Genomic DNA, 27,011 nt, shown 5'->3' with positions numbered 1-27,011 from the left:
GTAGAGGCAGAAATGGATACAAAACAGATCCTCTTGCAGCGCTGTAGTATTACAGTAGCAATCCTGTGAATTCTGCCCATTACCGTAGTCTTGGCCTTTCTAAGAAATCCAGACTTCAATGAATGTTACATAGTTAAATCAGATTGAAAAAAGACAAAGTCCATCAAGTTCAACCCTCCAAATGAAAACCCAGCAACCATACACCCACCCCTCCCTACTTTCACATATGGCGAAGCACAGCTTGTTGAAATCAGCTTCTCTCAATCTAAGATACAGAAGAATGCTTGCCCACTAGAGAATATTGGTGAGAACATTTTCTTTGTTTTTAAAGCAACATTCAAACTGAACATCATTCATTCTGGGGGTTTCCTTGTCCTTTAGTACCAATTATATCAAACAGGCAACTACATAGGGTTAATAGCCCCTATGGCATTAAATCCCTACAGGATCATTTTCCTTAGTTACTAGGCAGAAGGGACTGTATCTAGCTTAGTTCATTTACGTACTGTATATATGTTATTGGCCCAGGGGTTGATGACCACTTCCTGTTACACTTTGATATAGTGCTGAGAAAGATGTGGCGCTTCCTCTTTGGCTTCCACCTAACTACAGGTTGGTTGTTGCTGGGAGCCTGGGACTTATGCCTAGTAAAGGAAAGGTCAAATAGGTAGTCTGACCTTGGTGAAGTCAGGGATACAGGGACCCCGTGAAAGAGACATAGTTAGTGATAGGCCTAGTTTTGTCAGAGTATGTTCTAGGAATATAAGGTAGTCAAGAGAAGCTGGTAAGAGCAGTTTGTGCTTCAACAAGGATTGATAGCTCTCTCCAGCTATGGGAAAAAGCCACATATGTGTAGAAGAGAAAGCCTTTGATGTTCTGGGAACTGTGAGGAGGCTGTAGATAGGGGAACAATATTTAGGATAGAAGGGAAATGCATTGGTGACCCACCACAACCTGTGCTATAAAAAATACTGGGTACATGATTGGTGTTCAATACATAGAAATGTAAGGATCGTGTATTCTTTTATTTTGGTTGTTTTATCCAAAGATTGACCATGCACTGCAGGAATGCTATTTGATTACGTCATATAGTTTAAATACTTTCAGCCACATTGAACATACATGTAGTAGGATCACCTTAATATAAAATCACACAACAATATCTGTCTTCATCAGAATTAGTCATAATTATGTGCTGTGTTGTGGTGAGAAGGTTGTGCAGTGTGTGTCTATGTCACTAAAATATTATTCTGCTCATCCTTGGCTTTGGTGTTATGTATCTGCTGTGATTGTTCTTTAACCGAGGGCCACTAAATCTTTATTTGCTCACAGTGATTTATCTTATTAGTGCCAGACACATTGCACAACTCAGCACTCCTCTCATTAGCCATAGCAGCAGCAGGATTATTATTAGAAAGTGCTGGTTGCTAGAGGATTATACTGTTGTTGTGACACACTTAAGTGTAATATGATACATTTTTATTGCTATATCATTTAATTTTACTCCAGGAAAGGCAACTTGTAATTGAATGTATCATTTAAGTCGCTGTGTGCTGTATCATTAGATTAGATGATTGAGTTCTTATGCAATCCTTTTAGACTGTAAGCTCTTTTGGGTAGGGACAGCTTTGCCTTTTTTTATAGGTAACTGGTCACTACTTGCTATGTATGAAATTCTGTATGTTTTTTGTACAAACCCATTTATTGTATAGCGCTGCGGACTATGTAGGCACTCAAAAATACATGCTAATAATAATTATAATATTTTTTCTGCTGCAAGTACATTTCGACTTATTCCTCAAAATAATGCAAGCAACATGGTGTATTGCTAGAGTTATATAAATCACACACTTCCTATATCACTTCATTATATTGTTAACCTATCCATCTGGAAAGAGTAATGAATCACATTCAGCTTGGATCTACCTACTACCCTTTGCCGCTGGTTGGTTGCTATTAGTGATTTAGTTATTATATGATTCATTTATATAATGTAAGGATGGGGAAAGTGACCCTATCAGCTCTTTCCTTGAGACTCAATCACTTCAAATACAAATGGCTTCCCACCAGATTCGTACCATGCTTTGGTACTTATATTGAATAATGGGATTGTTCCATGAAGTCTATCTAAGAGATATAAATTATAAATAGCCAGATTAAAAACAATATATTCTGTAGTACACTTCTTACCATCACTAAATATCAAACTGTTCATCATTATTCATCATTAAATATGTACCCATAAAAAGTTGATGCATCAGTTTCAGCTTCAAGTGTGCTACTACTAAAGTGATATATTAGCGATCAAATTTTAAGCAAATTATTTTAAATTTATAAAACAAAAATCTAGTCCCTTGTGCTAAGATTCTAAATGGAAACACTAATAGGAGTCAGCATAGAAAAGCTTTTTTGTTGCAGTTCCAGAAATAGCTGTGGCCTCCCTGGGAATATTTGTTAGTTAACTTCTTTTGGCTTTACAGGAAGTAAACTAATGGATTTAAAACATGTTGGGTGGAAAAAAACAGCAAAAACAGAGCAGCAGTCAACTGTTAAACAATACAAAAACATATCTGACAGTTTATTGAAGGGCTAGGCAAGAACTTGCAAACTATTAAATCATCAAAATGACCCACCAGGAAGGTTTAATGCATCTCTAGGTGCGTCCTAAATGGGCACATTCAGGAAATATTTGCATCCGTGCCACTGCAACAAAAATCCATATTATAGGATAAGATGAGAGGGAAATGATCATTACCAACATTGGATGAAGCTCCTGCATTTAGAACAAGTAATAAGAGCAGTGATCTTACGCATTTGGAAAAAGCAGTAACTATAAGTGAAAGTCATCCTTTCTTAGGGGCAACCCTGATGAAAGATGTTCATTTCCTTGCAAAAAAACTATTAAATAGACTAAGTATCCTATATACTTTATGCATTCAGGTGGGGTCAGATGAGCAACTACTGTATCTTGTAGATTTTACTCTAAATGTTGGTCAAGTATGAGATCTTTGACCCTTTGAACCAGACACATGAACACATATCAACTAAAAAGCAATATTGTGACTTCTGGTGGCATCAACTATTCCTGTTAAACTATATGTCCTGCCTTGAGTTGTGGAGGCATCTTGTCATCCAAGAATTGTATGAATATGTAGAAGCTAGCTGCAATAAATATGGTCACAAAAAAAGCCTTTTATAAGTGGGTTGTTTTGTTTCCAAAAGGACATTCTACTTTGTTGGCTGCTTCACAGACATGTTTAAAAGCAAACTTCCAATTTAAAAAAAGCAGTGCACATAATAAGTAAGTAGAAAAAGCTCAAGGGTCATTTATAAGTGGGCAGTTTTGGTGCCAGCATTCCTACAGTCCAGAAAGGAATTTTCTTTTCAAAATGATTTTAATTTTTTTTATTCACTGCAAACACAGGAACTAGAACCATTAGTGGAGCTAACTGGTATAAGTATAGACTTCAGATAAACTAAAAAATGGGCTACTAGCAGTAGTACATAAAGTACCTATGCCGGAGGCACTCCTTCTCCTAACCAACAGCTAGCCTTCATTTCAGCAAACAGCAAGTCAGCAGGATTTCATTTTTTACAGAAAACACCATTGGCCATGCAATTATTCCCTACTTTTAGAATTTGAAAATGTTTATTTATTTTCAAAGAACGTTCAAGGACACATGAATACAGTTGGGTAAGTTGGCGTCATACTATGTTCACATGAGACCCATATGAATGAATGCTTATGAATGAAAAGATTAATTCTCTTTAATGTGCATTAAAGTTCAGACAAACATCCAAAAGCGGTCAAGTTTTTGAACATTTGAGCGTTTGATATTTAACATGTCTAAATTTTATACAACTAAGAATGATTTAAAAAATTAATATAGGGGTCATTTAAGAGAACAAACACAGTTGTCAACATTGTTTTAGAGATTTGTGTGCAAACACACCCCTTGCTCTTCGGGATAGATAGATGGCGCTGGTGTATCAGTACCGCCTCATTTTGCAAAGGCGGTGAATTGCCCTTTTATTCACCATCATGTGGAATATATAACATGCATCAGAAAATGTGCAACATTGATGAACTTCACCATTATTACATGTAAAATGTCAGACCACCAAATGACAGTCTAGTTAATGTAGAACTCTTTAGGGTTCTAGCATATGGGTGTATGTCAGCTGAGCCCAAACCCCCACTGATGCCTCCATTTCACTTAAATGGGTGACCACATTGGTAATTTTGGGTTCCAGCCAGAAATGCTCAAGTGCTTTGTATTTGGTAGTGTCAGTTTGAGAACTTTGTTGAAACTTAAAACTCATCAGTGAAGAATATTTGACATGTGCCATTAGAGTGTAGACTGAGCTCCTCTTACACAAATGCATATGTTTATTTCAACTTGGTATTGTAACACATGTGGTCAGCTATTCTGGTGATATAAGATGCATAATTACCAGTTATAATTATGTTTTCCCATCTAGGAACACTTGAATTTGCCCTTGAACAGTGCATTACCTTCAGTCCTATTGTACATGGAAAATATTCTACAGTGCAACCTCCCTTTTTCACATTTTCTGACCAAAGTATAACACAATCCAAGTACAAAGTAACACTTCCATATGGAAAACCAATCCAAGCAGTCCACCTGCCAAATTAATCCTCCTGCCTAACTGATCTTGAGTGGCCCTTACTACATAGTAACTTATTTATATAAACAATTATAGTTTCTAAAGCAGATGCACATTTATTATCAGTGCAAAGTAACAGTATATTGTATTTAAATACATACATAAAAATCCTTTTTATATAGGTGTTACTAACCCTTTAAGATGATTATAGAGGTATCTGCCATTTAATAATTACATGTTAGATCTGCATTAATAAAGAATATGTTATTTGCTTGGTTTAAAAATTATACGTTTCAAAGCCACATGTCAACCCCTTCTTCTGAGCTTAACATTATGCAATACTACTTAAGATAAAAGGCAGCCAATTAAAGTAACCAATTAGTTTGTTCTGGCTTGGGTCACATTTTTTTTTAAGTGTTCATGCCCAAATATTTTTCCTGTTGCTTGGCTATTCCTACTGTAATCTCTCTTTGCTTGTGCTGAGAACTGCTTGTGTTATTTTTTTTTGTATGGGAAGGTCTTATAAATATTAATTTTACATCCAAAATCCGGCTCATTTAGACATTACACAGTATTGTAATTTGTGTGAATTTGTGTCATTGTAAATTCTGAGAAGCTAGTTAATTTGAAATATAATTCTTCTTTATGATCTAAACATCCGATACAAAATTAATGATTCTTAAAGTTAACATAGAACTGTTGGTAAGAAAATGGCAACTAGGCAGATTTAAATTAGGGATGCACCGAAAGATGTGGCCCAATACCGAACCAAATCCGAATTTGCATATGCAAATTAGATGTGGGAAGGGGAAAAAATTTTTACTTCCCTGTTTTGTGACAAAAAGTCACGCAATTTCCCTCCCCGCCTCTAATTTGCATCAGCAAATTATGATTTGGTTCGGCCGGGCAGAAGGATCCTGGCTGAATCCCGAACCGAATCCTGGATTTGGTGCATCCCTAATTTAAATATTTCCCCACTGTGTTTGCACCTATAAGGGCAGAGACACACATTCGGGAGATTAGTCGCCCATCGACAAACCACCTCTTCTTCAGGCGACTAATCTCCCAGAACTGCCTTCCTACCGGCTAGAATCGCGCGGGACGGCACTCAGAGTGCTTCGTTTTCCAAAGTCGGCCGAAGTTGCCTCACGAGAAAACTTTGGTCAACTTCGGAAAACGAAGAGCTCTAAGTGCCATCCCACCAGCGATTTACATTCTAGCCGGCGGGAGGCTGTTCGGGGAGATTAGGCGCCCCAAAGAAGAGGAGATTTGTCACCGGGTGACTAATCTACTTGAATCTGAGTGTGTGCCCTAAGTCTACTAGAAAATCCTTTAAACATTAAATAAATCCAATAGGCTGGTTTTGCTTCCAATAAGGATTAATTATATCTTAGTTTGGATCAAGTACAAGGAACTGTTTCATTATTACAGAGAAAAAGGAAATCATTTTTTAAATTTGGATTATTTGGATAAAATGCAGTCTATAGGTGACTGTATTCGGAGCTTTCTGGATAATGGGTTTCCAGAGAGCGGATCCCATACCTGTATAGCAAAATCTCAATAAAAGTTGCTAGATAAATGAATACAATGTGTGAATAAGAGAATTAAATCAATCTCAAAAATGTTCAAAACTTATAACAACAAAACAGTTTGCTATCATTGATCTATCTATCACTTGTAACAAAGAGCTTTATTAAAAATATGTATATCGATGGAAATTAAATGAATGGTTAAGTAATAACAAAATAAAAATGTTCAACCTAAACACAGATATCGCACATAAATTAAACAGATGGAGATTTATCTATATTTATCTGATAAATTATCCAACCTTCTATTAAATATTTCCTCATTTTTAGATTTCCATATGGAAATTGGCAGAGTAGCTGCTGCAATTAATCAAGTTGAGATTCTTGATTCAGGCAGCAGCTCACAGTGGGTTACCAGGGAGGCCAAAATGCAGCTCCAGGTAGGCATTAATTTTTCAATGCAACCCAGCCACTCCTCGGGCAGCACAGGTGCCAGGATCACCCCTGTGTATCGAATTTTTCCTGGAGACAAAGGGATCTCAAGTGTGACAAAATATCTTTCAAAACAGGAAGGACATTCTTCTTTACTGAAGTGAAGACTTATGGATGATATGGTTATTGTGGCATGTTTCTAATTATGACTAGTAACCAGCACTGGAGTGACAAGGGACATGGCCAGACAACCCTGTTGTACTGCTGTATCTGTCCGATTAGGTGCAGGGGAACAGGACTGTCAATGGTGCAGTCAGTAAGGGAGGGCTCTTCATGGGACTGATGATACAAAACCGTTTAGTTGTCCTGTAATAGGGATGCACGATTACAGAGATAGACATGCTGGAACTTTTTTTCCAATAAAAGACGGCAACACTATTTCCTGCTGTCTCCTACCAGCCATAAATCACAATCTCAACATTATGTTCAGGTTAGTGGCATAATAACATTTAGGCGATGACATTTGTAGTTCAATATATTTGCACGAGTATAAACTCAATTTCACAAACAACAACTCATTAATTTCTGGCAATTGCTTTAGACATGTAGAAACCATATATTTTCAATGTTCACATGCATTGTTTATAGTTTCCCTTGAAAGCTGCCTCTAGGGTGCATAATATTTGCACAACTGTGTCTATTATACGTTTGAATTTTGTATCCAGCAACAATGAGCATCTTACAGATCATATCTGGTATTCAGACAAGCCCCACAGCTGCATAAATACTCGCAAGTGTAAAGACAGATTTATAAACAAGGCATGAATCATCAAAACCAGGGAGTTTCCTGTTCATTTCCTTCAACAAATATCAAGAGCCTTGATCAAAATTTATATAACTTGGTCTAAGCCAAATTTATTGCCAGAGGAAGAAATGTGGAGATAAGGAATTACTATCTATATATATATTACTGGAGTAAATCTCTTGTAACATGTAAATACCCAGCAGTATCATAAAACAGGATCTCAGCCAAGACAAAACAGAAATAGTAGAAATAACAATACATTTGTAGCTGTATGGAGCATTTGTTTTTTAGATGGGGTCAGTGAAAGAGTTGGAAAAAAGGCAAACAATTCAAAATCTATAAAAATAAATAAATAATGAAGACCAATTGAAAAGTTGATTAGAATGTGCCATTCTGCAACATACTAAAAGTTAAGTCAAAGGTGAACCACCCCTTTAAATAGCAGGAGGGACACAGGTCGTGAGTATAGCTCCACCAAAAGGTAGGAATAAAGCCACAGGACACTGCAATTCACATCTGACAGGCACTTGTGTTGGTAAGTAGGTAACAACACAAGTGCCTGCACTGGACCTCAGCCCTTCACCTTCAACAGCTACAATTAATCATATAATACAATGATATTCTACACAGTTCATCTGTTATCTTCTACAGTATGTAGCCTGTTCCTTGAATGGCTGCACAGCTTGTTTGTATAAACTATAATAGTGTTTCTATAGCCAGCACATAACTATTACAATGAAAGGCAATAGTACATTTTACCCTGGCCAACTCCACTGTCAGCTATGTATGGGTTAATGCCTCCCATTTGACCCCAGACAAAAGACACTCCCCTCCCAAAAACGTTAAAGCCTTCCCACCCCCTTACACAGATTTTTTGTATTCTTTCTTGGACCTCAGGCAGTAAGTTCATTTTTTTCTGAGGGTAGGACTTCACAGTCGATCCACCTTCATTAGCAAAACTGGAATAACAAAAAAAACACAGAAATGTGTTCATAACCTGCCAAATTTTGTAAAATGAACATGGTTATTAGGGGGTGTGGCCACAAAAATGGACGTGGTCAAAAACATTTTGCACAGCTACATGCACCAAGTTTTTTGTCCCTCTTTTTATTTCCAAAATGTTGAGAGGTATGATCCACCTCATGTCAGTATCATGCTAAGCTAATTAGCCACATACCTGCAATGCTAGCCACACCCTGCTGGGGGGAAGCTCTGGTTACAGGCTTCTGGCTCTGATTCTGTGCTAGGGTAGAGTATGTGTACCGGTATTTGATCTTCCTTGATTTGCTGTATAGAGACTAGAGGAGATTGAATATATTCAGGTATTTCAGTTGTTGCGAATTGCTGCTGCCACTGTAAGTCACAGTCTTGCCTGCTTTCTGGATTGTTTTACTTATTATTTGACTTTATAAGTCTAGTATGTTAATACTGTGTGTGTGTGCCATACTAGTTATACCATACTGGTTATTAGGAGCCACTCGGTAACTGTATACTGTGTATTATGCTACACACTGTGTATAACACTACTGCTCATTTTACATAAGGGCCACTCAGAAGGGAGGGCACTCCAAAAAATTTTTGTTATGACCAAATAACTAAATTTTTGTCTCATCAGTCCAAAGCACTTTGTTCCAAAATGACTGTGACTTGTCTAAATGAGCTTTTGCATACAACAAGTGACTCTGTTTGTAGCATGAGTGCAGAAAGGGCTTATTTCTCATCACCCTGCCATACAGATTTTCTTTGTGCAAATTGCGCTGAATTGTATAACGATGTACAGATACACCATCTGCAGTAAGATATTCTTGCAGGTCTTTGGAGGTGATCTTTGGGTTGTCTGTAACCATTCTAACAATCCTTCGCATATGCCGCTCCTGTATTTTTCTTGGCCTGCCAGACCTGGGTTTTACAGCAACTGTGTCTGTGGCCTACTATTTCCTGATTACATTCCTTACAGTTGAAACTGACAGTTTAAACCTCTGAGATAGCTTTTTGTAGCCTTCCTCTAAACCATGATACCGAACAATCTTTGTTTTCAGATCTTTTGAGAGTTGCTTTGAGGATCCCATGCTGTCACTCTTCAGAGGAGAGTCAAACAGAAGCACAACTTGCTATCGGCCACCTTAAATACCTTTTCTCATGATTGGACACACCTGCCTATGAAGTTCAAGGCTTAACAAGCTAATCCAACCAATTTGGTGTTGCCAGTAAACAGTATTGAGCAGTTACATGCATTCAAATTAGCAAAATTACAAGGGTACCCAAATTTTGGCACGACCAGTCTTTCACAGTCGATTTAATTCCATACAACTGAATACTACTTCACTAAAAATCTTTGTTCAGAAAACACCCCAGTACTCAGATGTTCCTGGGAAATAAAAGACATACCACTGTTCAGGCCTGGATTTGTGGAAAGGCCACCAAGGCCCAGGCCTAGGGCGGCAGGATTTTAGGGGCGGCATGCTGTCCAACCACACCCACATTGGTTCAGAAACACTGGGGTTGCACGGGAGATATGATCGTTTTTGAAAAATTTGTGCAAATAAAGGGGAGGGGACGGGGCGACGAATGACAGCAGGCCTAGGGGCACCCGCTATGTAAATCCAGCCCTGTCACTGTTATATTTTTTGTTGAAAGTGGAGTAAATTATTATGCAGGCTGAGAGGGGTTCCCAAACTTTTTAATATGACTGTATCTACCCACCCTGTACAATAGAGCCATAGTAATTAAACTCGGTATAACACAGGAGCAGGTGGGTGTTTGTCTAAAGCCAGTGAATATTCTAATACAGCCTGGTATCCCTGCTGCTGGCCATGGATTATATATATTGAATTAATTCAATATACTGAGTTGTCGTTGTAAGTCCTCCTTATCTGGAACATTTTATGTTTGAGTGGGACACTGCATATGGTTATTACCAGCTTATAGAGTGTAGGCCATTTCATATATCAGTGCTGCATATTTTAATATCAGGGAGGAACTCCACAAGCGATTTCGCAGGTGTCAAATACAATGCGACGGAAATAAGGTAAGCAACAGGAACGTTGGATGGTTTCGCAGCGTTCATCCGACGCGACTCGACTGTCAGATGCAGACGCTGCACAGTGCGTCTGCATCCGACAGCCGTGTCGCGTTAGATGAACACTGCGACTTCATTCGACATTAAATCATACTTACTGTGACTTTCCTTTCCTGGCGATTCTCCATGTCAGCAACTTTTTTCCCACCCTTTTACTTATTGTTAATTAACCTGGCAGCTTGTTACTGGAAGACTGTAAGTTTTTAGGAGGGGAGTGTCTTCTGTCTGGGGTCAAAGGGGAGGTGTTAACCCATATTTAGATGACATGGAGAATGGCCAGGAAAGGAAAATCATGGTAAGTTTGGTTTAATTTTCCTTTATATTATATTCACTTTGAAATGCTTTGATTTTTCCGTGCTACTGTTACTTTAACAGCTCAGACCAGTTGTTATTTTAGAGAGGCTCTGAGATGACAAAGCCCTCAAGATTTGGACTTACGATGTAAACTTAAATATTCTATAATAGATGGGCACAGGCCCAAAGTGTGTACCACCTTTTATTAGGAGAAAGGAAAGAAAGGAAGATAGCTCACTCCTCGTGGATTGGATTCAATTGTTTGAACTGGTCTATCAAATTAATTGAGCTCAGTAGATCATTTTGTCCTAAATTAGGAAAATTCCTAGATAGGAATCCTCCAGAATTCCTTTGCAGTAGAAACTGAGTGTCTGCCTAGTGCTTATTCTCCCAAATGAAAATGTAAATATATACAGGCAGTAAAAGCGAAGCAGGATTTTTCAGAAAGATAAACATCTCGCAGATATTCTCATAATAGTTCTCTTTACTGTGCTTGACAAGAAACCGATAAATCAGCCTTTCCCACAAATGTAGAAATTTGAAAGCAAAGATGCTGAATGTTATTTATTAAAATGTGCTAAGATACAGGGTTTTTTGTAAATATAAGAGACTGTTGGTTAAAGGTTCTTGAACTGTGCAACACAAAATGATATTCTAAACATACAGAGCCGCATATTCAGAGCATTTGGATACCCTGTGGCTTCCATTTGAATGAAATGTGTGTATATTAATTTAGTACGTTCTGTGCTGCATTGTCCTGAGATATTTCGTAGAATTAGGAGCCATCATCCATTTTTATTGGGTGTCTGTAGTTTGTAAGTGAACTCGGCTCCTTCAAAAATTTGGGTGGAAATTCTGTTCTGCTCCTTAATTGCATCCCCATTCCAGCCCTTGCATTACATTAATTAATGGCATGGACATTATCTGAATGACACAAGCTGGGCCTGATGAGACTGATGAGAGAATTGTATTGGGTGAGGCAAACATACTGTATGTATGAGCAGTGCCCCTAGAAGGTCAGATTTGTCTAACAAGACCGGCATGGTTCCATTATAACATTTCAGTTGTAGACGTCTATGAAAAATAAATTCAGAGCGAAAATACTATACAGAATGTGCAGAATCACTAACAAAGTGTTTAGAGTTTTTATAAACACAAGTAAATAGATATATTACTCAGCAGGGTTTTTGACACTTTAAAGGAGAGACTGTGAAGATGAAGAGTTTATTACTTGTCATTGGTCACAAAATGGTACATAATTCTACATTCCCTTCTTATTCCTCTAAAACGCCATATATAATATACTTGTATTTTGTGCAAAGAGATACAAAGAGATACCAAATGCCAAATGAGGTTATTGGGTGTTTCTCCTTCAGCTGAACAAAATTTAAGGGCAGCTTTATCAAGGGTCGAAGTGAATTCGAGGGAATTTTCTAAGTAAAAAAATTCAAAATTCAAAGTAATTTTTTGGATACTTCAACCATCGAATAGGATACTACGACTTTGACTTCGAATTCGATTAGAAGTAAAATCGTTTGAATATTCGACCATTTGATAATCAAAGTACTGTCTCTTTAAAAAAACTTTGATTTCAATACTTTGCCAAATTAAACCTGACGAAGTGCTATGTTAGCCTATGGGAACCTTTTAGAGCGTTATTCTTCGTTTTTGGAAGTCGAAGTAAAATCATTCGATCGATTGAAGGATTTAATTGTTCGATCGAATGGTTTTATTCGACCGCAGGATACCCGAATTCGATGAAAAAAACTTCGACTTCGATATTCGAAGTCAAAGTATTCCAATTCGATGTCGAATTTCGAAGTATTTTTAATTTCGCAATTCAACCCTTGATAAATCTGCCCCTTAAAGATTTTCTATACAAACTCATGAACTCATAGTACATATACCGAAATGCACATTTTCTAAATTTATAAGGTGCAAATAAATTGTCATCTAAAATGCCATCCAAGTTTTCTGAGTTTTTTCGACGTATAAAAACTTAAAAAATTTACAAATTAGAATTTTGATACGTTGCCTCCCCATGTGATATACCCTCGCTCAGCCATTTTTATACATTCAAGCCTCAAATCAAAGAAAGAAGAATGTTTTGGTATTATATACACTATTCTCACTATTCTCAACATTATCATGGTATGAACTTTTTTATCATCACTGAAATAGTTGCATAATTGCCAATTTGCAGATAAAAACTAGAAAAATGACTATAGAGTATAGGTTTCTGTCTCAAGTCATCACCAGGATATTTGACCTCCAAACATCACATCTAGTACAGACCACACTACATGACTATTCTTCATTAGTGATATTCTTGTCTTCTCCAAATATGTATTTCACCATTACCCATTGCAGAATCGTACTTCTATTATTCACCCAAATGACAGTATATGGTGATGTACCTTTAAGGCCATATTCAAATAAACAAAGTAACTTCCTTTAGGTCATAAGGCGTTTGCTGCTTTGTTGCCCTGTGTTGTTGCCAGCTGAGCCGTTCCTTCACTAAATACTTTTAATTCACTCCCTTTGGCTCTGGATCCTGCAATTTCTTGTTTCCCAAAACAAACCCCTGGATTGGTATTTCTCACAACATACTGTAAAATGAAAGCAGTTACAGTTGTTTTTGTCCCAGAATGTATTAGGCAATACAACATGGCCTTTACACACCCTCCTCTGTGCTATTTGTCTTGGGGAAAAAATTCATATACAAACTTTTGTTTGTATTGCAGCCAGCTGATTGCATAGGATTAGATTAAATAGGATAGATGGAGCTGCAGTCACAGCTAAGATGCAGATTAAAGGAGATGAACAAGTGCAGCATAAACATATGACAATGTACCCTTTAATACTCCACACCCTTTTAAAGACAATGCCCCATATACTTTATGTCATTTACAGCAGCGTTGTAGGAGTTCTTAAAGGATAGGAAGTAAAAGAGTAGCAATCACTTGCCTATATTAGTTTTATCACTTATAGGTGCAAAAGAAGTGAACCAGGTCTCACGAACACAGAGCTGAACCTTAGATTATATAGTGATTATACTGGAATTTTATGCCTCAAAAAGGAGGGTAATCTTGTAAACAGTTACTCTCATGAAATATCTAAGGTTTTTTTTTTTTTGCCAGAGTAGGGGACTAAATAGATGTGGGGCAGGCAATATATGATTGACAGCTAAGATTTTAAGTACCTTTTATAACCGGTATGAATGTTATAATAAAAAAAGAATTTGGTCTTCTTTTTTATTTAATTTGAAAATAACTTTTATTATACAGCTTTTTATGTCTGCGTGTCAGGTCTCCTTTAAGAATAGGAGCCATTTGGGTAGCTCTTCCAAACAAAATAGGTAGCCAATAGGGCTAATTCACCTCCTGCAGGGATAGTGTAGACAGGATGGCTAATGCCTATTCCTCTCTACATTTGGCTTTCTGATTTTCTATCGGGGAAACATTGTAATCTGGCTGGGCCTGGGTTCTGAGCAGATGGGATGAAGTTGGAAGCTGAAAGAATCGGAATATTAAACATGTATTTCTTAGCTGTTGACTTTAAACATGAACATTTCAGGACATTGTGACAAGACGTAAACTGGAAACAAGGCCAGCATCAAGTATCAACGGGACAGTATGAACTATATTGTGAGCAGATTTTTTGTTATTCTCCCCTGATAGATGTATTTATTTATAACATCCATAAATTAGAGCTTTCCTCTCTCTGTTTAAAAACTGAGTGTACACAGGCTAATCAGCCCATGTGCCCAACTATACTACACCATCCACTGCTTTAACTGTGCTGAGTCAACAATTCCAAGATACTGGAACAAGGCCTTTGTGATGTGGGACTTGGAAAGTTACCAAACAGAGGAAGCAGCAGTTAGAGTATGGTGGGCTTAAGGAGCCACAAAGTTCTCCTCTTTGTTAAATATGGTAAAAAAAATTTAAAACAAAATTATTCACATGCCTCATGCTATAGTATTGCCTCAGAACTTCAGTAAGGCATTAACCCATTCTTGAATGAACCAAAGGCAGAGACATATACAATTCTTTAGTGGTCAGGGCAGCTCAGTAATATGTATTGATGAGCATGAGGGACCGCTTACTCTGCCAGGTTAAATATAAGCTTCTTCTGTAGACTTCAATAAAACACTGGCCCATGTTATTAATGATCATGCAGACATAAATACTTAACTATAACTGAAAGAAGCATTTCTCAGTCCATGCCATTTATGCTATACTGAGACATTTCCATGTTAAAATTAAAGAACAATCTGCTACTATATTTGATAATTTAGTGATGGATTTATATTATAGTAAATACATACAAGTGCATACACAACGTGTATTTTATTTGCGAAATAGGCCAAATAATATACATTAAACTGGCTAAGAGTACTTTCTGGGTACAGAGAGTAGCACACAGTCTGTCAGAACTGAAACTGACCCACAGAGCTTGCAATATAGATATAACACAAGGACACCGCAAATTGATAGAACATCTTTCAAATGAAATGTAATCTGCAAGAAAATACGGCAGGTATTTGGTGGCAAGGAAATTGCATTAACAGAAATGGGAGTCCAGAGAAGAACATAGGCACTGAGCAAATACTGTAGCTCTGATCAAGCATATATTCTCCATGACTGAGACACTGACCAGCAGAGTTTCTACGGCACAGCTTGAATAATACACTGCTGGTACAATTTACAGGCAAAATGATTAATATTGTTGCAATATTAAACAACAACAACAACAAAAAAAGGCTTTTGGTATTTACCCTCTCATATGTATCATGTATTACCATGGTATCAACATCTGTGGCCATATAAGTGATTACATACATAGATACATTTACATACAATTGAATTTTTTATATTGTTAAACACTCATAAGTCATTTACTTTCACCCTGGACCCACATGCGAGAGCACTAAGGGGCGTAAAAGCGCACTCCTTACTGCTCAAGACTCTGGCTACATTAAGGTACTCTGTACTCTGTGCTCGGAAATTTTGTGTAGTAACCTCCACCTACCCTTAACCCAGTCAGGTGAGGTGTTACATCCTTGCACACAGATGGGTGGAGGAATGATGTTGCAGTTGTGCTATAAGGGTCTGGCCACACAAGCCGGCGGAGGGCAGGGGGAAGGCAGTTTGGAGAGATTGTCCCCCCAAAGAAGAGGAGATTTGTCGCTGGGACAACTAATCTCCCCGAATCTGCTTGTGTGGCCGGACCCTTAAAGTCTTTATGCAGCTGAGACAACAATGCAAAAAACATACTCCAAAGGCTCTTGAATGATGTAGAACACATCAAAGGATAGATTCTCATTCAACCTTGCTAGATGCAGAGACACTCCAGGAGTAGAAGGATATCCTGTGTCCCTTTCCATGTGCACTAGGCAAGCATTGCTTGAAGAATAATAACCCCATATTTTCTACCAAGTTGGGGCTCTCAGATCCCCTTGTTTACTATTCCTGTCTGCCCTACACTCATGTGCCATGTACTATGTTCACAGGTCCTGGTATCAAGTCTTAATCCAAAAGATGAGGCATATTTCAGCCCCTGAACCTTCAGCACTCCCACTCAAGCAGAGCCCCAAGAGCCAAGCAAATAGTGATCCCACCCCTTTTATCAACTGGAGAACAGGGCATCCCATAATATCCAAGAATTAATTGAATAATACTTCCCTTCCATTGGCCGTAAGTCAACCTTTTTTCAAATCCTGTCAAAAAGAAAAACATTAACTGTTTCACATCCCTACACATGTATATGTATAATCACAGTACCAATAGTTTGCATGTCACTGTAAATGGGAAAGAAGATGTTTGGGTCAGCAACTGTTAATGATAATTATAATAATACGTTATGTATGAATTAACTCCCTTATTTGTTGCATGGTGAGTAAATAACAAAATAAATCTGCAAAGAATCTAATTCTGCCATTCATTTATATATTATATATATTGTCTATGCTTTTATCTGGATCCTTTGCAGTCAACTACAATTTGCCACAATTCCACAAATCTTTACCAGCACATACTTTTCCCTTTTATAAATGTGTTTTCAAAAATATATTCCATATTAAAACAAGGATTGCTAAGAATGTGCAGAGACAAGACCACATTTGAATTCTGTTCATCTAAATTCCTTTTAATGTATGCAAAAAAACCTGCCAGGCCTCTCTACTAGAGCATTACACTGAGCCCTGTTTTGACATCAGTCATTTACAATTACGCCCACATCCTTTTCCAAACACAAGCCCCTTATGTCTCTCCTGACATTTACTGGAATTTACTGGTATTTCTTCTGAATGTTGGTGATAACACAATAACGGTATTTATGGTGTGTTAGATACAGTTTATCAGCTTATATTGCAAATGCAATTCTGTCCATTGGTTCTGTATTTTGGTGATACTAGGGACTCAGTGATGCACCTTTGGGGGCAGTGAGGTATTGGGATATTTTGAGGTATCGTAGGAAGCTGCACACTGATAAAACACAGATTTTAGGGGTCATTTACAGGGATATAACAACTGTGCGCTGCCCCCCCCCAGAAAGATATTCAATATCCAGCACTCCTACATGCACAGGGACTATTGCATGCTCGATATGGTCCGAGCTTGTCTATTTAAAGAAAAAGAAAACGGCGTGGAGGGGGATTTCAATGCTATAGAGGAAACAGACCCTGCAGTCTGGGCCCTCCTTTTCCAAGGGCCCCCCTGCGCCCACGGGGTCTGCTTCCTCTATAGTTACTCCAGTGGTCATTTACACAAACCACTATTTTTGCACTTTGCACCCTTTCCAAAACTTAGCAACCTAAGCACAGGTCTGTGTACTCTAGAATGGACTTCTGTATGTTTAATAGAAATGATAGGATCTGTTCTTTCCTAGCAGGGCCCCCAGAAACCTACTGGTCCCCAGACAGGCAAGGTAATATCTGAAGGCTTACAAAGTGTCGGTTGCTCTGATGACATTTAGGGGGGAATGTAATATGTCGCTAACGCAAAAACTATTCGCAATGCGAAAAGTTATGCCTTTGTGCGAACAAATTTTACTTTGCACGAATTTAATATAGCTTTTGCGAACCCGGAAACTGTTTAGCGACCACTTCCGACAGTGGATGACCGTTGGCGATTCTTACAGTTTGCGACAATGCGCAGTCAATGTAATAAAACTTCTTACTGAAAAAGTCGCTATGTTTGCTCCAAAAGATTACGACACCTTCAAGCACTTCTTAAGAGTGCGCAATTACAATTCGCAATGCAATAACAGTTTAAGGAACAATATTATATTGAGAGATGTGGCTTTTTAGTCTTATCTGTGCAAATTGTTTTGCGCTTTGCGACTTTAATTACATTCCTCCGTTAGTTGTCTGTGGCCCCAGAAATTCTGATGGCATCCCTGAGAAGACAAACCTAACTAATAATTTGTTGTATGTAAAAGGCTTCAGTCATCAAAATAACCTAAACTTGGAAGTGTGTTGCCAGAAGGAGGAAGCTGAGGAGTTTACTTTACAGTCCAAGAGTAAATTCAAGTTTATTTGTTATGTGTATCTGTAGATAAGGAAGTGCAATGAATAGCATCTTCTGAGCTCTGAACTAGTGCCTGCTGTGTATATAAAACAAAGTATGCTTCCTAAACCCTAAACCGCAACTAAAGGGAAAACAGACCGTTGTTTCTAAGCAAAAATTCTCATCCACATTAGGCTACAACTGCAGGAACATTTTTTAGCACATTTTCAGGCAGGTCTATTCAGAGACATTATGACGGCTGACCATGGTTGTAAACTATAATAAGTACTACAATAAGAGAGATTTTATGAATTGTGATTGACCCTATACAGCATATAAATAATTCATATGTATCTATCATACTGCAATGCCACATAAAATAGTCTGGTGATATGAAGAGTGTTCTCCTAAACCAATTATTTATCATAGCATGCCAGAAACCTTATGTTGCTTAACCACTGCAATTGTGAAACTGCATTTCTTATCAGAGAGCAGTTCTGTCTATTCATTAACTCTGGACTGCTCTATGAGGTTACTGAAAACTAAACTCACATTAAGGGCAGACACACACGGTCAGATTCAGGGAGTTTAGTCGCCTAGCGACAAATCTCCTCTTCTTTGGGGCGACTAATCTCCCTGAACTGCCTCCCCTGCCTTCCCATCGGCTACAATGTAAATTGGCGGTGGGATGACACTCGGAGTGCTTCATTTCTGAAGTCGCCCGAAGTTTCCTTGTGAGGCAACTTCTGAAAACAAAGCGTTCCGAGTGCCATTCCGCCAGCAATTTAGATTTTAGCCGGTGGGGAGGCAGTTCAGGGAGATTAGTCGCAATTTGTCGCCGGGCGACTAATCTCCCCAAATCTGAACGTGTGTCTCTTCCCTTAGTTCATTTCAGATTGTTCCTCAGAAATGAAGACTTTTTCAATTACTTTCCATTATTTATTTTTTAATGTTTTTCCAAAATCTTACTTTAAAGTTGAATGTTCATATGTCTGGTGCTTGAGTCTGGCAGCTCAGTAATTCAGGTGCAGACTCTAAACTGTTACAATTTTGCAACATTTAGTTGATGCATTTCTCAGCAGCATCTCTGGAGTATTAGGGCTCTTACTCACTGGCGTTCTGACCTGCGCTCCCCTGCGTTCCGTTTTTTGGCGTTCAGCCGCAGGGGAGCACTCACTCAGGCGCGTGTAGGCGCCGAACGCAGGAAAAATGCAGCATGTTGCATCTCAACCTGCGTTCGGCGCCTACACGCGCCTAAGTGAGTACAGCCCCATTTGAAATAATGACATGCGTCTATTCCTGCGCTCCCCTGCGGCTGAACGCCAAAAAACGGAGCGCAGGGGAGCGCAGGTCAGAACGCCAGTGAGTAAGAGCCCTTAGCAACTATTGTATCAATTCTAACAGCTGCCTAATGATACTCAGGAATTCAGCTCAGCAGGGACAAAGATAAGAAATATATCAACTAAATGTATCAATTTAAAACAGTTTACAGGGTCGGTGACCCCCCCCTCCCAGAGCTGCTTTAGAAGATGAAAAATGATACTTTACACTTCAATATTAGAAAAACATTTTAACATAGAAAATAGAAAGTAATTGGAAAAAGTTGTTATTTCTGGTGATCTATCGGAAAACAACTAGTTGTTTGAAGGTGAACAACCTCTTTAAGGCCTATGGCACTTATCTCTAGTGTAGAGCTGTGGCAGTCCTCTGAAGATGCCTGTTGATACTTCCCATAGTAAGCATCCTTTAGTGTGCAAGCTGTATGAGAACAATGTTGTTGCATGTAAATATACATGTTCAAAATGCTGAGTGTTTAGTGGTGCACTGTGCATGCTGTACTTGAGGTGGAAGTAGGTAATCACCTGGCTCTTTGGAAATAGCTTCCTTTTTGTTTATTCTGATGGCTGGGATATTTGCAATTAAACAAGAAATGGTCTGCATTTAATTTCTGCAAAAAAAAAAACTATTTTTTCTTTCTTTCTATTTGCCGACTGAATAAAGGAGCCTGGTTAAAAAGTTAAATAACGCCCTCCTACAGTTGCTGGTGTAGTTGTCAGTCACAAATTCAATAAAAAAAAAAGGCATAATACAAGGTTAGAACATGGGGTACTGCAGTAATAAACTGGTTTAAGGAAGGGTAGTGGGTTTGTTGGTGCCACTCATTTGTCTCTAGTCACACGTATGCAATATTGGAACAAACACTCCAAGAATCATTGTCTTATGAGATAATCAGGTGGGTTTTCCTGTGGAACCTGAGTTTCCGTAAGCAAATACCTTGCTGTACTTTTGCTGTCGCAAACAATAACAGCAGAAGCAAGACACTGGGTATTATACGTAGTAAAGAATTAATGTCTTAGCAATGAAAAGCTGCAACATAAATATCCAGTGCAGTTTTGGTGTCCAGTACTGAAATTGATACCTCCTTAGAACAGCAGCTGATGAAGGCCGGTCTGGTTTATTATAAAAAGATTTGCAAAGTCAGGATTTTTTCTGCACATGGAAGGAGATGTGGCACTGTGGACATGGTCAGTCCTAGCTTTAAACAACACATAACAGGGACAACCACCCAAATGCATGTCGTACAGTTCAGACAAAAGTTAATCATTAGAAACAGTATCAATGCTGGTGTAACTTACTAGGGGTGCAGGGGGTGTGATTGCATCCAGGGCCCCCCCATGGGACCCACTCTGTACAAGTGCCAGGAGATTAGAAGCAAGGGCAATAGTCAACAAGGAGATTAATCAACATTGATTAATCTCTGCTTCTGTAGTAAAACCAACATACTCAGGGAGGCACATTTATCAAAGGTCAAATTTCAAATTCATGTGAGTTTTTAAAAACTCCCCTAAATTCCTATAAATTCAGAATTCGACCAATCGAAATTCATTAATGAAATAGAATTTTTAAAAAGCGACCCAAAAACTCCCTAGTCGAATTTGACAGTTTTGACCAAAAAAAAAAAAATTTGAGAATCCAAATTTTTATTTGACCCTTGATAAATCTGCCCATATTAAAGTTGCCGAAGTTAAATTTCGATCGACTTTGCAACATGTTGGTTTCATCCTCCATTTGTTGCTCACTTGTATAAAAGCCACATTCCTAGTTATTTACCAAAATATGTTTCCCCTTTCCTCAAGGTACAGTAGTTACAAATCTGACGAAGCGTGACCAAGATTATTGCTGTCAGAATGATTTCAAACACAGCGATACCATCTACTGCATCTGTCCATCTATCCATCCATTCACCAATACATAGCAGTCTGTGCCCATTCCCTACTCTACTGCCAAAAGCTCAGGATCATATATTCAGCTAATATGTAAATAAAGATATACTGCACAATATAGAAGCAAGAATTTAAACCAATGATTTGCAAAAATACAATATTTGCACGTCTCCTCGCATTCAGACTCAAGCATAACACAAGCTGGACAAAGGGATTGTTTTTAGTAGATTTTAATCAACTTTATTATCTAACAATATTATTGCACAAAGTATTCTTATGACCTTTAATAAAAAATGTATGGTAATGGAAACTGAAAATAAAAAACACAAATCCTCTGAGAATGTTTATTTAAAATGCAGGCTATTTTTACTGATTTAGCCTTTCATTTACCTTGCATTTATCCTTTGGTCTGCCTTTAATTTATGACTCCACTAAATAAGAGACTTCCTCAGAGCAAAAATAAACAATGCACAATCTCTTTATTTCATCTACTCAGTGGAAAAGGAAAAGTTGCCTGAACAGGGAAATCAGATTTGCTTTTCTCAGAGATTTTTTAAGATAATTTGCAGTTAGTTTTTTGGTATTTTTTTTTTATACAGGTCACATAATTCCAAGGTGACTTCTAATATCTTTATAAATTTCAGTAGGGGGTACATTATGCATTATAATCTACATTTTGTGTGAAATGTCGGGAGGGGGGTGGGGGGGTTGGCGTCCAAATCGTTCAATTTGAACGTGGGGGCGTCAAATTCGCACACGCTGCGTCAAATTCGGCGGCCGGGGACCCCTATTATAAATGGCACGTTCGGACCTCTAAATTAAGTAAAGTTAACTATAAGTATGATGTAGGAAGGGATATTCTGAGACAATTTGCAATTGGTTTTCGTGTTTTATTATTTGTGGTTCTTGAGTTATTTCGTTTTTTAAGCAGCAGCTCTCCAGTTTGGAAATTCAGCAATCTGGTTTCTAGGGTCCTAATTACCCTAGGAACCTTGCATTGACTCGCATAAGAGACTGGAATATGAATAGGAGAGGGTCTGTATAGAAGGATGAGTAATAAAAAGTAGCAATAGCAATATATTTGTAGCCTAAGGGCTAGTCCACACGGGGAGATAGCGACGCGTTTGCGGTCGCGGCGACAAAGCGCCGCGACAGTCGCCGCGACCGGCGCAGGCGACAGTTTTGTATGGGCGCCTATGTAAAAACGCCTGTGCTAACCACACGAGGTGATGCGCTTTTCAACAGTCGCCTGAAAAAGCCTGGCGAGGCATTTTCAGGCGACTGTTGAAAAGCGCATCGCCTCGTGTGGTTAGCACAGGCGTTTTTACATAGGCGCCCATACAAAACTGTCGCCTGCGCCGGTCGCGGCGACTGTCGCGGCGCTTTGTCGCCGCGACCGCAAACGCGTCGCTATCTCCCCGTGTGGACTAGCCCTAACAGAGCATTTGTTTTTAAATGGGGTCATTGACCCCCATTTGAAAGCTGGAAAGAGTCATAAGAACAAGGCAAATAATTCAAAAACTGTAACAAATAAATAATGAAGATCAATTTAAAAGTTGCTTAGATTTGTGGCTCAGTAGCTCCAGGCAAAAGCCTGTTTTGTCATGCCAGTGTCAATGTTGTTTCCTGCACCCAGAAAGTGTTTCTGATGGGAGTAACATTTATTTGGGGAGGCTGGTGCTCTTTCATAGAGAATTAAATTGGACACAATTGATAGGTCCCCCCATTACTATATTAGTTTCCCCTATTTGGAGGAACAAGTACATTGATATAAATTCTTCGAACTGGGGTAATACAAATCTCCAAATAGATTTTTACCTTAAAGGGGTTGTTCACCTTTGAGTTAATTTTTAGGTTGATATAGAGAGTGATATTCTGAGATAATCTGCAATTGATTTTCATGTTGTATTGTTTGTGGGTTTTGAGTTATTTAGCTTTTTCAGCTCTCCATTTTGCAATTTCAAAAATCTGGTTGATAAGGTCCAAATTACCATTGCACCCATACATTGATATGAAAAAGAGACTGGAATATGAATAGGAGAGGCCTGAATAGAAAGATGAATAATAAAAAGTAGCAATAACAATAAATGTGTAGCCTTATGGAGCATTTGTTTTTTAGGTGGGGTCAATGACCCCTATTTGAAAGCTGGAAAGAGTCAGAAGAAGATGGCAATTAATTCAAAAATGATACAAAATAAATAAGAAAGGCCAACTGAATAGTTGCTTAGAATTGATGATTCTATAATATAGTAAAAGTTAACTTGAAAGTGTGAGCCACCACTTTAATGTATGTGAAATACACTCAAGTAATATATATAACTATGAGTGTACAGAACAATAACGAGGTGTAATTCTGTAATGGAGCTTCCAAAATACTCAAGAAGAGCATATATAAACTTGAAAAACAGTTTTCATTTGAATTGTAGGCTTCAGCTTTTACAGAATATTAAAAGTGTGTTTCACCTTTAAGTTAACTTTCAGTATGTTATAGAATGGCACATTCTAAGCAACCGATCAAATGGCCTTCATTTTTTTTATTTTTTATAGTTTTTAATTATTTTCCTTCTTCTGAGTCTTTCCAGCTTTCAATTGGGGTCACTGTTTATTGTAGACAAAAATAAGCCTTACAAGTCTATGGGCATCATTTCCACGGCGAAACAAGGCGAAAAAATGTGCCCATCCCTCTTTCTATTCAGTCCTATTCATATTCCAGACCCTCATATCAAATCAGTGCATAGTTGCTAGGGTAATTTGTACCCTAGCAACCAGATCACGGAAATTGCAAACTAGAGTGCTGCTGAATAAAAAGCTAAATAACTCAAAAACCATAAATAATAAAAACTGAAAAACAATTGCAATTTGGCTCAGAATATGACTCTCTACATCATACTAAACGTTAATTTGAAGGTGAACAACCCCTTTAAGATTCTCCTGGCCTATTGTAAAACATTGCATGGAACTCAGATATTTTATATCCCAACAGTTACAAATAAAACAAAACATATATATTGTATATTTATATATATATTTGTGTGTGTGTGTATGTATATTTATATATTTATATATATATATTGTATATAGAATCAAGTTCTTTCCATTAGTTCTTCGTCACTCAGTAAGTGAAAATAAATAGGAATACAGTATGTGTATTTTTAGTCTATCTCAAAACGTCAGATCCATTCAGATTTGAAAATAAAGTATGCATTTAAAAAAAACCACAATTTTGCATAATATCCCCAACAACAATGAAGAAAGAGAAAGGCTGATGACAAAAAGTGAGAGAAGAGAGAAGAAGAGTGTGGGAGCTGAAGCAGGCGTGCGCAAGAATTAATGTAAAACAATCCCCACAGCCCACAATATAAATCCAAAGTTTCCTCTTTGTTAAGAAAGCCAGTTCAGCACACTTCATACTTCCCCTGTTACAGCACTGCCTTCCGCTATCCCTGCCTGTTACAGTTGAAATTGCTCATTTACCCCCTTCTGTGCCAAGGAATGCCTTCTGGAGAGATTAATACAAACATATCACAGGAGAAAATACTCTCCCTTTAATACATAACTTATTTTAATAGAAAAACTCTCTCTGCTTCCCTAAAATTCATCAGAAAGGATCCCTCACAATCAGATGTTTCTTATTAGGGGGCCCAGAAAGGGGTCTTTATATTTTAAACATTTCTGATCAAACCGCTAAAAACAGACCAATATCCACAGACACAAGGCAAAAAAAAAATGACATTGTTTTTCTTCTTCTTAAACATGGAACAGATACAATTTTCTGCTAGTACATTCTATATTCCATCCTCCTTCCCAGCCCCTGTATTACTGTTTATGGTGAGTGGGAAAGGAAATAAGAGTGATAACACGTAGACTAGGCACAGGGTGATCAGATAAGGAGGATAATCTGCCCTGAAGCTGTGGAGAAGGGCATCCAGCAATGAATGAACAATAAAATGATCTTATTGCTGCCTCAGTAAAGGAAAAGCTTGCGCAGAAATCTGCAAATGAATTAGTTCATCTTACCTTTGAGCTGTATGAGGCTGCCTGGCTGTTGGAAGCTTGCAGAATGTACATGGAGCTGTGTGCCTGAGTGCCTGGGAGTGGGATGGTCCTACATTCTTACTTGATCAGCCAGATGCTGACACTGACTTTCTTAAGGAGTATGAGAGGCTTTTGCCTTCTGCAGAACTTGTGTTTTTCTGCTGCCTCTGTTCTCCTTCCTTAAAAAAAAAATCACAGTTTTATTAGGCTGAATGTTGCTTGGAGCACACAATCACAAGTTTAAAAAAAAGGAAAGGTCTTCCTCCCCTTCGACCTTATGAAATATTAATCTTCATTTTACTGTCTTTGATGTGAGCAAGTAAGATTTAATAACATCTTGGCTTAGTTACATCACAGCTCCTCTGAACACCAGGAGCCGGAGCATTCTTGGAAGATACAGTGTAAGCATGTCAGCAGGCTGTACTTCTTATGTGTGATATACTGTATGTATCACACATTCCTACATACGAGACACACATGTTGTACTTTAAATCTTGGATTTTAAGGATGCGAGCATCAAAGTAAAACTGAGATCTATATCATACATAAAAACAAAATCAACCCATCATAAAGTTCAAGGAAAGCAAGTAGAAGTATGGGACCTGTTATCCAGAATGCTCGGGACCTGGGGTTTTCCGTATAACGGATTTTTCTGTCATTTTTATTTTCATACCTTAAATCTACTGGAAAAATCACGCAGATGTCAAATAAACCCAATAGGTTTTGCTTCCAATAAGGATTAACTATGCCATAGTTTGGATCAAGTACAAGCTACTGTTTTATTATTGCAGAGAAAAAGGAAATCATTTTTAAAAAATTGGATTATTTGGATAAAATTGAGTCTATTTGAGACAGCCTTTACATAATTCAGAGCTTTCTGGATATAAGGTTTCCAGATAACTGATCCCATACCTTTATAATAACAGTTTTAGTTTCTTGAAAGGGATACTGTCATGGGGAAAAAAAGTTTTTTTTTCAAAATGCAGAAGTTAATAGTGCTGCTCCAACAGAATTCTGCACTGAAATCCATTTTTCAAAAGAACAAACAGATTTTTTTAAATTCGATTTTGAAATCTGACATGGGGTTAGACATATTGTCAGTTTCCCAGCTGCCCCCAGTCATTTCACTTGTGCTCTGATAAACTTCAATCACTCTTTAATGTTGTATTGCAAGTTAGAGTGATATCACCCCCCCCCAGCAGCCTAACAACAGAACAATGGGAAGGTAAACAGATAGCAGATCCCTAACACAAGATAACAGCTGCCTGGTAGATCTAAGAACAGCACCCAATAGTAAAAACCCATGTCCCACTGAGACACATTCAGTTACATTGAGAAGGAAAAACAACATCCTGCCAGAAAGCAGTTCCATCCTAAAGTGCTGACTCTTTCTGAAAGCACATGACCAGGCAAAATGACCTAAGACGGCTGCCTACACACCAATATTACAACTTGATGGTTCAGGAATTAAAT

General features: G+C 38.1%; 1 protein-coding gene across 1 annotated transcript in view; it reads right to left on the bottom strand.

Annotated features, from left to right (window-relative positions):
* The window catches only part of kank4.L (KN motif and ankyrin repeat domains 4 L homeolog), a 78,862-nt gene extending 53,185 nt beyond the window's left edge, over positions 1-25,677 (bottom strand). Inside the window, exon 1 of the mRNA XM_018258256.2 lies at positions 25,521-25,677. The gene's annotated coding sequence lies outside the window, so the exon portion shown is untranslated. The remainder of the gene's footprint in view (positions 1-25,520) is intronic.
* Between the last annotated feature and the right edge of the window lie 1,334 nt (positions 25,678-27,011).

This window comes from Xenopus laevis, chromosome 4L (genome assembly GCF_017654675.1).
Source record: "Xenopus laevis strain J_2021 chromosome 4L, Xenopus_laevis_v10.1, whole genome shotgun sequence".
NCBI classification, from domain to species: Eukaryota; Metazoa; Chordata; class Amphibia; order Anura; family Pipidae; genus Xenopus; species Xenopus laevis.
This window is presented reverse-complemented; position numbering and strand designations above follow the sequence as displayed.